The sequence below is a fragment of the Notolepis coatsorum genome, assembly GCF_963971535.1.
Source record: "Notolepis coatsorum genome assembly, chromosome: 1".
Classification (NCBI taxonomy): Eukaryota; Metazoa; Chordata; class Actinopteri; order Aulopiformes; family Paralepididae; genus Notolepis; species Notolepis coatsorum.
In genome coordinates this window covers 225,368,244-225,380,890 of record NC_140165.1, presented here as the reverse complement: position 1 = coordinate 225,380,890, position 12,647 = coordinate 225,368,244, and positions in this window count along the sequence as shown.

Below are 12,647 nucleotides of genomic sequence, written 5' to 3'. Positions count from 1 at the left end.
TGTTCATTCTGTTCATTCTGCCAGTCAAGTTTTGCGTTCTGCTTAACAAGGCAACAAGGCGTTTGACAACAGGCATTAACACCACAAAAGACCAGAGGGCTACAAGCGTACACAGACAAGGTCAGAGAGAGAGAGAGAGAGAGACACACACAGAGACAGAGAGACAGAGTGAGAGGGTGAGAGAGAGACAGAGAGTTTTTGTCGAGTCATTCTCTCGAAGCTGTGCCCGTTGCACCTTGTGTCTCTTTGCCCTCAGACAACTGACTGTACTGACCTCCAGCTAACGGCCCTTTTTATTCCAAAACAATATACATCACGCTGCCACATCTACACAAGGGTGACTGGATTAAACATGGTGTCCGAAGGGCAGGGCCACCTGGGAGAAATGCGAGGCCCTGTGCGAGATTTAAACGCGGCATAGTCATATAGTCAACATATTCTTAAATAATAGCGCTGCCCGAGGCTGGGCATGATACAGTCAACATATAGCAAGAGAGAGAGCGAGAGAGAGCTCCCGTTCTACAGTCAATATACAGTGTTATCGCTGCACAGACCCGGCAATGCCCTGACCCTCCACCAGAGCAAGGCCGAGAGAGAGAGAGAGAGAGAGAGAGAGAGAGAGAGAGAGAGAGAGAGAGAGAGAGAGAGAGAGAGAGAGAGAGAGAGAGAGAGAGAGAGACACACATTGGAAAGAAACAACCCAAAACCAGAGCAAATTGAAATGCTATTTGGCCCTAAACAGAGAGTACACAGTGGCAGAATACCTGAGCACTGTGACTGACCCAATACTAAGAAGATCCTTGACTAGGTACAGACTCAGCGAGCACAGCCTAGCCATCGAGAAAGGCCGCCATAGGCAGACCTGGCTCCCAAGCGAAGACAGACCCACTGCACACAAGATGAGGTGGAAACCGAGCTCCACTTCTTAACAACCTGCCCACTATACCAAGACATATACTTCCCACAAATTGCAAACACCCAAAGAGACATTGAAAACATGGACAAAAACTCCCATACCTACTGGGAGAAATACAATAATGTGAAATAAAGCCCATTTGAATTGAAGAGAGAGAGATAGATAGAGCATGTCTGTGTGTGTTAGAAAGAGAGAGATAGAAAGAGAGCATGTCTGTTTGTGTGTGTGTTAGAGAGAGAGCATGTATATGTGTGTTAGAAAGAGAGAGAAATATAGAGAGAGAGAGCATGTAATTTTGTGTGTTAGAGGGAGATATAGAGCATGTCTGTGTGTGTTAGAAAGAGAGAGAGAGAGAGAGAGAGAAAGAGAGAGAGAGAGAGAGAGCATGTGTGTTTGTGTGTTAGAGAGAGAGAGAGCATGTCTGTGTGTGTGTGTGTTAGAGAGAGAGCATGTATGAGAGAGATAAGCAAGACAGCTAAGATGAGCCCCTAAAGGATATTCAACTTTTAATGGAAGAACAAAACAGAAGGAAAAGATAACTTCACAAAGGCAACATGAATATACATAGATCCAAAAGGACAAAGATCAACACTTAAATCCAAAGAGAAGAGGGTCTATACCAGAGAAAACAAAGTAGCAAGGAGCCAACGGCCGACATCAGCTAAATAAGCTAACTGCAAATAGAGTAGCCAGGTACTGACACCAGGTACACACCGTTAGCTACAACAGCTAGCCGGCCCGTTTGGCTCAATATAACGTTAGCTACGTTAGCTAGCCGGCCCGCTTGGCTCAATATAACATTAGCTACAACAGCTAGCCGGCCCGTTTGGCTCAATATAACGTTAGCTACGTTAGCTAGCCGGCCCGCTTGGCTCAATATAACATTAGCTACAACAGCTAGCCGGCCCGTTTGGCTCAATATAACGTTAGCTATGTTAGCTAGCCGGCCCGCTTTGGCTCAATATAACATTAGCTACAACAGCTAGCCGGCCCGTTTGGTTCAATATAACGTTAGCTACGTTAGCTAGCCGGCCGGCTTGGCTCAACATAACGTTAGCCAACATAACGTTAGCCTTAGCCACGATAGCTAGCCGGCCCGAGAGAGAGAGAGAGAGAGATATATCCACGGCGTGAATAGAATAGAGTGCATTAAAAACTCACCAAACGTCCAAGAGGATGGAGACAACCGCGTGGAGTTGACGAAGTTCATCTGCCGAACGACCGTCCTCTTCATCTTGGCATAACAATGCTGCACACGCTCTCTAGGTTAGCTAACGCTCGTTAGCCTTTAGCTAAGCTAGCTACTAGCCGACATGGCTATCCCGACTGAACCACACGTTAGCACTCGATATTATAACGTAGCTAAAGCTAACTAGCTGTCCCTGCCTTTAGCTAAGCCGACATGGCTAGCCTGACTGAACTGTCTAACATGCAACAACTTTCATCTTCAGTCCATCTGCCGAACGACCGTCCTCTTCGTCTTGGCTAGCATAAGCATAACCTCCAATGCTGCACGCGCGAAATAGTCAAACGCAGCTGACGCACGCCGGCTGACTGTACACATGTAACCCCTCCCTTCGTTGAAACCAATAGTATGTCTGCTGCAGAGCCCCAGAGCTCCAATAGTGAGTATGTCTGCTGCAGAGCCGCAGAGCCAGGAACAAGTCAGACACATTCTACAAACGTGTCTAATGTGAAATATATAAGCATATAAGCAAAACTAGATTTTAAGTCTGTGATGAAAAAGGGCCTCGCGGGAAGGGGGGCCTTGAAAAAAATAAATAAATAAAAAATAATAATAAAAAAAAAAAAAAAAAAAAAAAAAAAAAAATGTGCGAGGCCCCCTTTTTCCGCGAGGCCCTGTGCGACCGCACTGCTCGCACACCCCCTGAGGCGGCCCTGCCAAAGGGCACGTTTCCCTTTGTGTCACATTTGCGTGTCGCGTTCAAACGACATTCCATGTGTTTGTTCCATTTCCAAAAGACTTAAATTTTTTTTGATCTACTTTTTCTCTGTGATTTTTTCCCCCATCCCAATTTATCTCTCGTGCCAATTCTCCCTCCCCTGTCCTGATCGTTGCTCGCATATCCCCCCCACTGGCCGGTTGTAGGGAGGATAGAAGCCTTGCATCACATGTCCCCTCCGATACACGTGGAGGCAGCCTGTCACATCTTTTCACCTGCCAGCGCGGACTTTCACTTTTTGGCGAGGGGTAACGTGTAGGAGGCTCACACATTTTCCTGACTTTGCTGTGCAGGCGCCCCAACCGACCTGTAGGAGTCGCTGTTCACAACGACCAGACTACCACACTTCAACTTCCCACCCGCTAACTCTGCCAATTGAGTTAGTATGACGGCCGGCCCAAGCCGGAGGCAACGCCGGCAGCCGGATTCGAACCCAGTGTCTCTTGCGTTGCTGACGAGCGCAATGTCCGCTGCACAACCCAGCCGCCATTTCCCAAAGACTTACAATTTATAGCTTCCTAACCACAATGTTATCCTGCAGTGGGTGTTTGGGTGTAGAGGAGAACCCGGGAGGTTAATGTTAATCAGAGGAAGGAGGGACGGGGGGGGCGGGGTGGAGGTGGTGGGGTGTGGAGCGATGGAGAGGACGGCGGATGCCAGACAGATAAATGGGGGAGGAAGAGCGAGAGGGAGAGGAAGGGGAGTAGAGGAGGTGACAAGGCTAGATAACCTCGTCTTCCCTTGTGTGTCTTGTGCGTGTGTGTGCGCGTGTGTACGTGTGTGTGTGTGTGTGTGTGTGTGTGTGTGTGTGTGTGTGTGTGTGTGTGTGTGTGTGTGTGTGTGTGTGTGTGTGTGTGTGTGTGTGTGTGTGTGTGTGTGTGTGTGTGTGTGTGTGTGTGTGTGTGTGTGTGTGTGTGTGTGTGTGTGTGTGTGTGTGTGTGTGTGTGTGTGTGTGTGTGTGTGTGTGTGTGTGTGTGTGAACAGCCCCGTGTCTAGCAGGGCCATTTGCCAGGGTAAATGGTAAATGTGGCCATCGATATGACGAGTCTATGGATTCTCTGTCTCCCTCTCTTCTTCATCATCCCCTCCTTTCCTCTCCTCCTCTGCTCTCCGCTCTCTCCATTTTGGAGATGAAATGCCTGCGTACAACAGCCTGAAGACTGCAGGATTAAAGGTCTCCGTCGTTGAGACGGATCTCAGTCGTCCTTTTTGTCCAGGGGGGGGGGACGACGACGACGACGACGACAAGGCAGTGCATGATCATGCTTTTTCACAGCGTGTAAATCTTCTATTGGTAGCTTGATGTTTGCTTGGTTGGAGAACGGGGTGTTTTTGTAATGTGGCTCTTTCAAAAACTGTGGCTCCTGAGTACAGATGGTGAGACAATGGACTGGACTGAACACTCACTCAACACGGGACATCATATTCCATACCATGCGGAGGGGCGGCCTGGGTGTTCCCAACTTTGAATGGACGTACATTGCCACGAGACTCAGTCATCTTCTCAACATGCTGAACAGTGACGACCAGCACGTCAGAGAGCAGGCCAGAGCCTCTCTGTTCTTAGACCTGCAGAGACGCGTGTGGGTCGGATCCAAACTTCCTGGGTTACAAGAAGAAAGCAAGTGGAAAGCTGGACAGCCGCGCCCCCGGATTCGGGGTGTGGTCTGACTGGCCAGACCTGAATGACCTATGCGGGTGGTCCAACGTGGCCCTGGAGTGGGTGGGGCCGGACTCAGACGCTGTTAATGTTTCTGAGGAGATCATCTCTGACCCTACCATCTCCGTGAAGGCCACCATTGACATCTGTGGAACGTGGCATGAACTGCCACTTACCAATGCCCGTGGCCGTCTCATGTCGGCACAACGCCAACGTCAACACTGGACTGGGCTTAAACTGCAAGGGAAGCTTGCCTGTCTCCCTGCCGCTGACCACTCTGTCTCGCACGCAGTTTTAAAAAATGTAGCTATTGATGAGAGCATCATCATTTTCACTCTAAAAGCTAGGCTACAGGTTTTACCATCGATGCTCAACCTTTCCATCTGGTTCCCTGGCAGTCATAGCCCACACTGCATACACCATGGTCACGAACAGACAACAGAAACCATGTCTCACATACTCAATGGCTGTCATGCATACAAGGGGCTTTACATTTTTAGGCATGATAGGATCGTGGATCTGATTGCAGACAGTGTCAGCTCCACACTCGGGTCACCTGCAACATATAAGCTGTATAAGCACACCAGTGTGAAGCCATATATGCTCAATCTGTGTAGGGACAATTCACTGTTCTCTGATATTTCAGCAAACACCCCCGATGTTGTTGTTGTTAATGAGAATAACAGAGAGGTTCTCATCCTAGAAGTTGGCTGCACGTTTGACTACAGTCTAGAGGAAACCTTCACAACCACTCACAACAGATGGATACATGAGATACTACATTGCATTAGGCTTGAACGAATCAGATTCTCCCTAAAGGGCTCCCTTGAAACATTCCATGTGACCTGGCAACCATTTCTGCATCACATCGATACCCTGACTGCACCTCTAACTGCACTTCCATATCTTTTATTATTATTATTTTATTCCTATTTTCTACTGTCCCCCCCCCCCCCCCCCCTTTCCCTGTCCTGGTATGTATGGGTATGAATGAGACCCCGGGGGGATGGGTGGGTAACTGGGGGAGGGAGAGAGGAACGGGGGACACAGCTGCAGAAGATCAAACTATTCAAGAATTACCACAACACTATAAGTAGGGGTGGGGGAAAGAGTGAAATAATGTCATTTTTGACTTTCTTCCACAGCCACACCCGTGTTAGAGAGTTTTTTTTTGTTTCTAGTTTTTTCTTTATCTTTTTGTATCTAAACAATTGTGCATAATGCAGATGGGTCGGATTGATATTGTTGTTTTTCTTTCCCAGCAACATCTATGCTATGTGTTTGTATGTTTTGCAGATGCGTTTGTCAACAACCTCGTGTGGGGGGGATGGGGTGGGAATGAGGGAGGGGAAGGGGAAATGAAAGGAAAAAAAAAGAAAAAAAGATGGAAAATGTACAATGTTTACAATTGAAATGTTCAAATTTGTTTTTCCTGTAATAAAGAAAAAAATATATATCAACTGTTAGACCATACCATATCACAACTTGGCTATAACTGTAAACTTTTAGTCTTCATATTTGGAAGCCTGGGTCATGTCCATAAATTGGGTGTTAGAGGCCTTCAGATGGCCGGTCTTCCGAAGAGAGAGAGTGTGTGTGTGTGTGTGTGTGTGTGTGTGTGTGTGTGTGTGTGTGTGTGTGTGTGTGTGTGTGTGTGTGTGTGTGTGTGTGTGTGTGTGTGTGTGTGTGTGTGTGTGTGTGTGTGTGTGTGTGTGTGTGTGTGTGTGTGTGTGTGTGTGTGTGTGTGTGTGCGTGCGTGTGTGTGTTAATGTGCGTGTGTGTCTTTGTGTGTGTGCGTGTGTGTGCGTGTGTGTGTGTGTGTGCATGTTTTGCCCACTCCTGTCTGCGTGTCTGTCTGTCTGCATCTGTCCATCCATGTCTGTTCTCATATGTCTCTCCATGTGTTTCTAAAATTGGAACTGTATGTCCCTTCTCTTTCAGACACAAATTTAAATAAGAATAAGAATAATAAGAATGAGAATAATAAAATGACAGACAAATCCTCCCAGCTGCCGTTTAGTGGGGACTAGTTTGAGGGGGGGGGGAGACAAGGCAGTGCATGATCATGCTTTTTCACAGCGTGTAAATCTTCTATTGGTAGCTTGATGTTTGCTTGGTTGGAGAACGGGGTATTTTTGTAATGTGGCTCTTTCAAAAACTGTGGCTCCCGAGTAATATGGAGACTGTTGGTGTTACGTGCCCCCGTGGGGAGACGCAACACTAGGCCACAGACAGGATAGGTGAGGATGCAGTGACACAAAACACCGTAGACGGGTTGTAAAATAACAATATTTATTTTACACAAAAGTGAGATCAGCAACACAGAGAGCAAAGAGGACCTACCAGTGAGCACCAAATAATATCAAAATAAAACAAAGCCCCCCCCCCCCCCTTTACAGGCGCGGACGCCCCAAAGTACAGGAGGTGGTGCTCACTCTAAGCTGGTGTCTTTAACAGTGGTTCTCCTACGTGATGCAGGTGTAGACCCCAGGGTATCTTCACTGCCCTCAATGTCCCTGTGTGCGAAACAAAAGGTTAATATATAAGAAAAACAATCACCATAAGCTGGGTGACGAGGAATACATAAATACAGAAACAGGTTATGGGTAAAACAGAAATGTACAACAGGCAGGATCACAAAACGGTACAATACTATAGGGAATTGCTAGAAAACCAGAGCCTTGACCAGCTCTCACACAAACAACAGCTCCACAGAGCTTTCTACTAGCTCATGCACCAAAACATGAGCTCAACAGAGCTTTCAACTAGCTCATGCACCAAAACATGAGCTCAACAGAGCTTTAACTAGCTCATGCACAAAAAACAATGAGAGCTCTACCACAACACCACCAGATATAATTACCCACATACACCGACAGAGCTCTAGCTAACAATGCATACACAGGGATTATATGAAGGGTGGTGGAGGCCAATTAGGCTGATGAGCCTCAGCTGTGGTTGCTGCTGCTTCTTCTGTTGGTTGGAGTGGAATGGTGATTGACCCTGAGAGGTAGATAGATTATATAGGAGGGAGACAAAAAAACACTACAACCTGCCTACATACATAACACATATTATATATATACATAATAACCCATACAATATAATATTACATGCATACATAATGAAATAAGGAATGAAATAAGGACAGAGTCCGTAACACTTCCCCCCCCAAGGAGTCAGCCCATGGCCGACGAAAACACACTCCATCAGTCACCATAGAACAAATAAAACAAACACCCAACCATCCCGAATAGCAAAACACCTGTTCCAACAGGCTACCCCCGAGAAAGGGCATCGGCAAACACATTCTCTGTGCCCTTCTTGTGCCGCACCACCACGTTATACCCCTGCATAAGCAGAGACCACCGCATCAACCGCTGGTTGTGGTTATACATGCGGTGCAAAAAAACAAGCGGGTTGTGGTCTGTGTGGACCACCACAGGCTCCACACTCGATCCCACATAGACCTCAAAAAATTGGAGCGCCAGCAGCAATGCCAACGTCTCCTGCTCTATTGTTGAGTAGCGTGTCTGGCTGCCACTAAACTTCTTTGAGAAGTAGCCCACAGGATGGACCAAACCCTCGGAATCCACCTGCGTCAGAACCGCACCAGCACCCACACAACTCGCATCAACCTCAATAGAGAAAGGCTTACTGAAATCAGGAGCATTTAGAACCGGAGCACTACATAAAAGGGCCTTACAGCTCTCAAAAGCCGCTTGACACTTGGCCGTCCACTGGTATGGCACCAAGGGACTGATTAGGTCAGTCAGGGGGGCTGCAACCAAGGAAAAATTCTTACAGAACCCCCTGTAGTAACCCGTCATCCCAAGAAAACGACGTAGCTCTCGTCGTGTGGTCGGTACTGGGAACATGGTTATGGCCTCTATTTTGGCTCCTAGAGGACGCACCTTACCACCGCCTACCTGTTTCCCCAGGTAGGTCACTGTCGCTTTACCGAACTCGCATTTTGCCAAGTTCAGTGTCAGAGAAGCGTCTGCCAACCGCTGGAATACGGTTCTCAATGAGCTCACATGAGCAGACCAACTCACTGAATGCACTACCACATCGTCCAGATATGCTGTGCAGTTGGGCACATCCCCCAACACTATGTTGACCAGCCTCTGAAACGTAGCCGGTGCGTTACGCATCCCGAACGCCATCACAGAATACTGCAGGAAAGCATCGGGCGTAGCAAACGCAGATATTTCAGAGGCCCTTGGCGAGAGTGGCACCTGCCAGTACCCTTTTAAAAGATCCAATTTCGTCACATACCGGGCTGCCCCAATGGTATCTACACAATCGTCGATGCGCGGCATAGGAAAAGAATCAGGAATGGTTACTGCATTTACCTTTCGATAATCAGTGCAAAACCGATGAGTGGTATCTGGTTTCGGAACCAGCAGGCATGGTGAGCTCCACGGGCTCAAACTGTGATGAGCCAAATCATGCTCCAGTAAATATGCCACCTCCTGTTTCATTATTTCCCTTTTTACCGCATTTATCCTATAAGGATGCTGTTTGACTGGCCTTGCATTACCGACATCAATGTCGTGTTCCAGAACTGTAGTGCGGGTTGGGACATCCCCAAACAAAATGGGATAACTGTTAATGAGCGCCACCATGTCAGCTTCCTGCTCCTTACCCAAGTGTGGCATCAGGGAGGGAAGGATCAACAACATCTCTGAGTTGCATAAACGAGGAGTCTGCTGCTGGACCTCACAACCATTCAAACCATCCTCATCACTTATTGGCAGAGTAGAAGGAACAGCAACCACAGTCACTGGTACTCCTCTCACTCCTGCTACTGCAGCTCCCACAGCGGCCCCTGGGGGCGTACTTTGTTTCTCCAGCTGCAGGTTGCCCCTGGGAAGATAACGCTTCAACATATTAATGTGACAAACACGGGTCTTCTTTCGCCTGTCAGGCGTCCTGACTACATAGTCAGTATCACTCAACTTCTGCTCGATAGCATAAGGGCCAAAAAAACGAGCACTCAAAGAAGAGCCAGGGATGGGGAACAGAACTAAAACCAAGTCCTCAGACTGGAAAGAACGTGGAACCGCTTTTTTGTCAAACTGCCGTTTCATTGAACCCTGAGCAGCAGAGAGACTCTCCTTAGCGATACTACACGCCTCATGCAGCCGCTCTTTAAATCTACACACATAGTTCAAAACCCCTCTCTTTGGAGGTACGGTGTGCAGAGCCTCCCCCATTAACTGATCCTTTAATACTCTTAAAGGACCCCTTACTGAATGCCCAAACACCAGCTCTGCTGGGCTAAAACCCAGTGACTCCTGAACTGTTTCTCGCACAGCAAACAGAGCTAGGGGAACACCTTCATCCCAGTCTCTGCCGCTCTCCATACAATACTTGCGTAACACCAACTTGAAGGTCTGATGCCACCTCTCCAGGGCACCTTGCGACTCAGGGTGATACGCACTTGAGATCCTGTGAGAAATAGACAATGATGATAACACCTGCTCAAATATTCCTGAAAGGAAGTTAGTACCTTGGTCCGTTTGCAAGACTTTTGGCAGCCCGAACGTAGAAAAAAACTTGATCAGAGCTTTCACTACAGACTGAGATGTTATCTTTCTAAGAGGAATAGCCTCAGGGTACCGAGTCGCTACACACATAATTGTTAAAAGGAACTCGTTACCAGACTTCGTTCTCGGCAGGGGACCAACACAATCCACTAGCACATGCTCAAACGGCTCCCCCATCGCTGGGACTGGGTGAAGCGGGGCAGGTTTAATAACCTGATTAGGCTTCCCTGTAACTTGACACACATGACAAGAATTACAGAACCTGGTCACATCCCCCTTTAACCCGGGCCAAAAGAAGTGCTTCAAAACCCTGTCATTGGACTTGGTGATGCCTAGATGTCCCGACCAAGGATGATCGTGAGCTAAAGACAAAACAGACTGTCGATACGGTGTTGGCACAACAATCTGGGTAACATAACACCACTCATTACCAAAATCCATCCGTGATCTCCACCTCCGCATTAGCACATCATTCTCAACAAAATAGGCTACCTCCTTGTTCTCAGCTGTCTCTGGGGCAAGAGCAGCAGCAAAACATTTAGCTAAACTAGCATCCTCCTTCTGAGCAACGATCAGATTACCTCTAGTCATGGGTAAATGCGTTGGCTCAGAGGTGAGCGTATCCTGCTGAAGCGCATTACTGTCACTCGTCTCTATAGCAGGTGGAACAAACATAAGTGGGGAAATAGGCGCGCCAGACAACTGTGTAGCAAGCACAGACTCCGACAGATCAACTACCTCACCCAACTTACGTGCTTGAGCACGGGTGACTGCACAAACTGTAAACACCTGGGGGAACTGTTGCGCCAACACATCTGGACGCAAAACCTCAGGGCGCTCTAAAACCTCCAAAACGGGCATAACTCGGCCACCCGCGATGTCGTTACCCAACAGGAAAGTAACACCCCGTACCGGTAACGACGGGCGAACGCCCACTTTGAACACCCCCTGAGCTAAACCACAGTTTAAGTGTATCAGATGGAGGGGCACCGACACAAAACCCATCTCGATCCCCTGCACCAACACACTTGAGCCATTTGATGACTCACGATTAAACTGTAGCACGTCCGACAAGATAAAAGACTGCGCTGCCCCAGTATCCCTCAGTATGCGCACCGGACGCTGGTCCAACTCACTACCACTGAGAGAAACCATGCCGTCCAACATAAACGGTTCGTAACTGGGCTCCAGGTCACCACACATTTTTGTGGGGACTACTGACTGTGGAACTATCACCGTCTGCACCAAACCAACCTCCTTTGGCCGACCACTTGGCGTAGACTGTGTGCGTTTATACGCTTGACAGTTCTCTCTAATATGACCCACCCGGTGACAATGATAGCATTCCCGCTCCTCCCTGTAGCGGGGAGATAACAAACGTGGTGGGCTAGTGTGCACTTTAGCTGGAGCCCGAGCAGAGGGATAAAAACCTCTATCCTCCTGTCTTAGTGTACCAAATGACTGTTTATGCGTAAGCACAAACTCATCAGCGAGCACCGCCGCCTGTGCCAACGACTCAACTTTATGCTCATTGAGATAAGTCACTAAACGGTCATTTAGGCTATTTTTAAACTCCTCCAGTAATATTAATTCAGACAGAGAATCAAAATCAGCTACATCACAAGCCCTGCACCACCGATGAAATAGGGATTCTTTCTCCCGTGCAAACTCCACAAAAGTCCGGCCAGGCAACTTTCTGTGAGTTCTAAACTTTTGCCTGTACGCCTCTGGCACTAACTCATAGGCTCTAAGCACAGCCGTCTTAATTAAGTCATACGACAGACTGTCAGTTAGAGGGAGGGCAGACAGAATTTCCTGGGCTTTTCCCGTTAGCTTACATTGCAGTAAGAGAGCCCAGACCTCTTTAGGCCACTTTAAAGACGTAGCCACCCGCTCAAAAGCATTAAAATAGGAGTCTACCTCCGCCTCACGAAATTGAGGAACTAAAGAAATCAGTCTACTCACATCGTAAGCCCCCACAGCCGTGGAAGAGGGTTGAGTAGGACTCCCAATCTTAGCAGCTTCAAGCTCCAGCTGCTTCATTTTAAGCTCGGCGTCCACCCGGTGGCGGTCAGCGTCCAGCTGGCGGGTTGAGAGTGAGACCTCAGCCTCCAGCTCCATTTTTCTAATAGCCAACCTGTGACTATTCTCCTCCTTCTGCGCCTCGAACTGCAACCGTGCTAAACCCAATTTTAGACTGGCCTCCTCAGCACTCCCACTAGGGACAGATGCTGCACGTCCGTGCACTGGAGACGTGACACCCGAAAGGGGAGGCTTATCCTCTACCCCGTCTTTAACCGGGTCTACCACCGGAGGATCCTCGCCCTCCTCGTCTGTGACTATAGGGGAAGAAACAAAAGACGCTCCCTCACCGACACCGAGCACCTTGTTCCACACCAATATGCGCACCACCTCTTCTCTCAGGTCAGCCTTTGCCAAACTTTTAGAAAGGGCGACCTGAAAATGTGAGGCGATGGCAAATAAGTCTTCCCTCCTACACTGATCCAAACGATCAACCGAGGGATCACCCAGGAACACCTCCACCCCAAAAGACG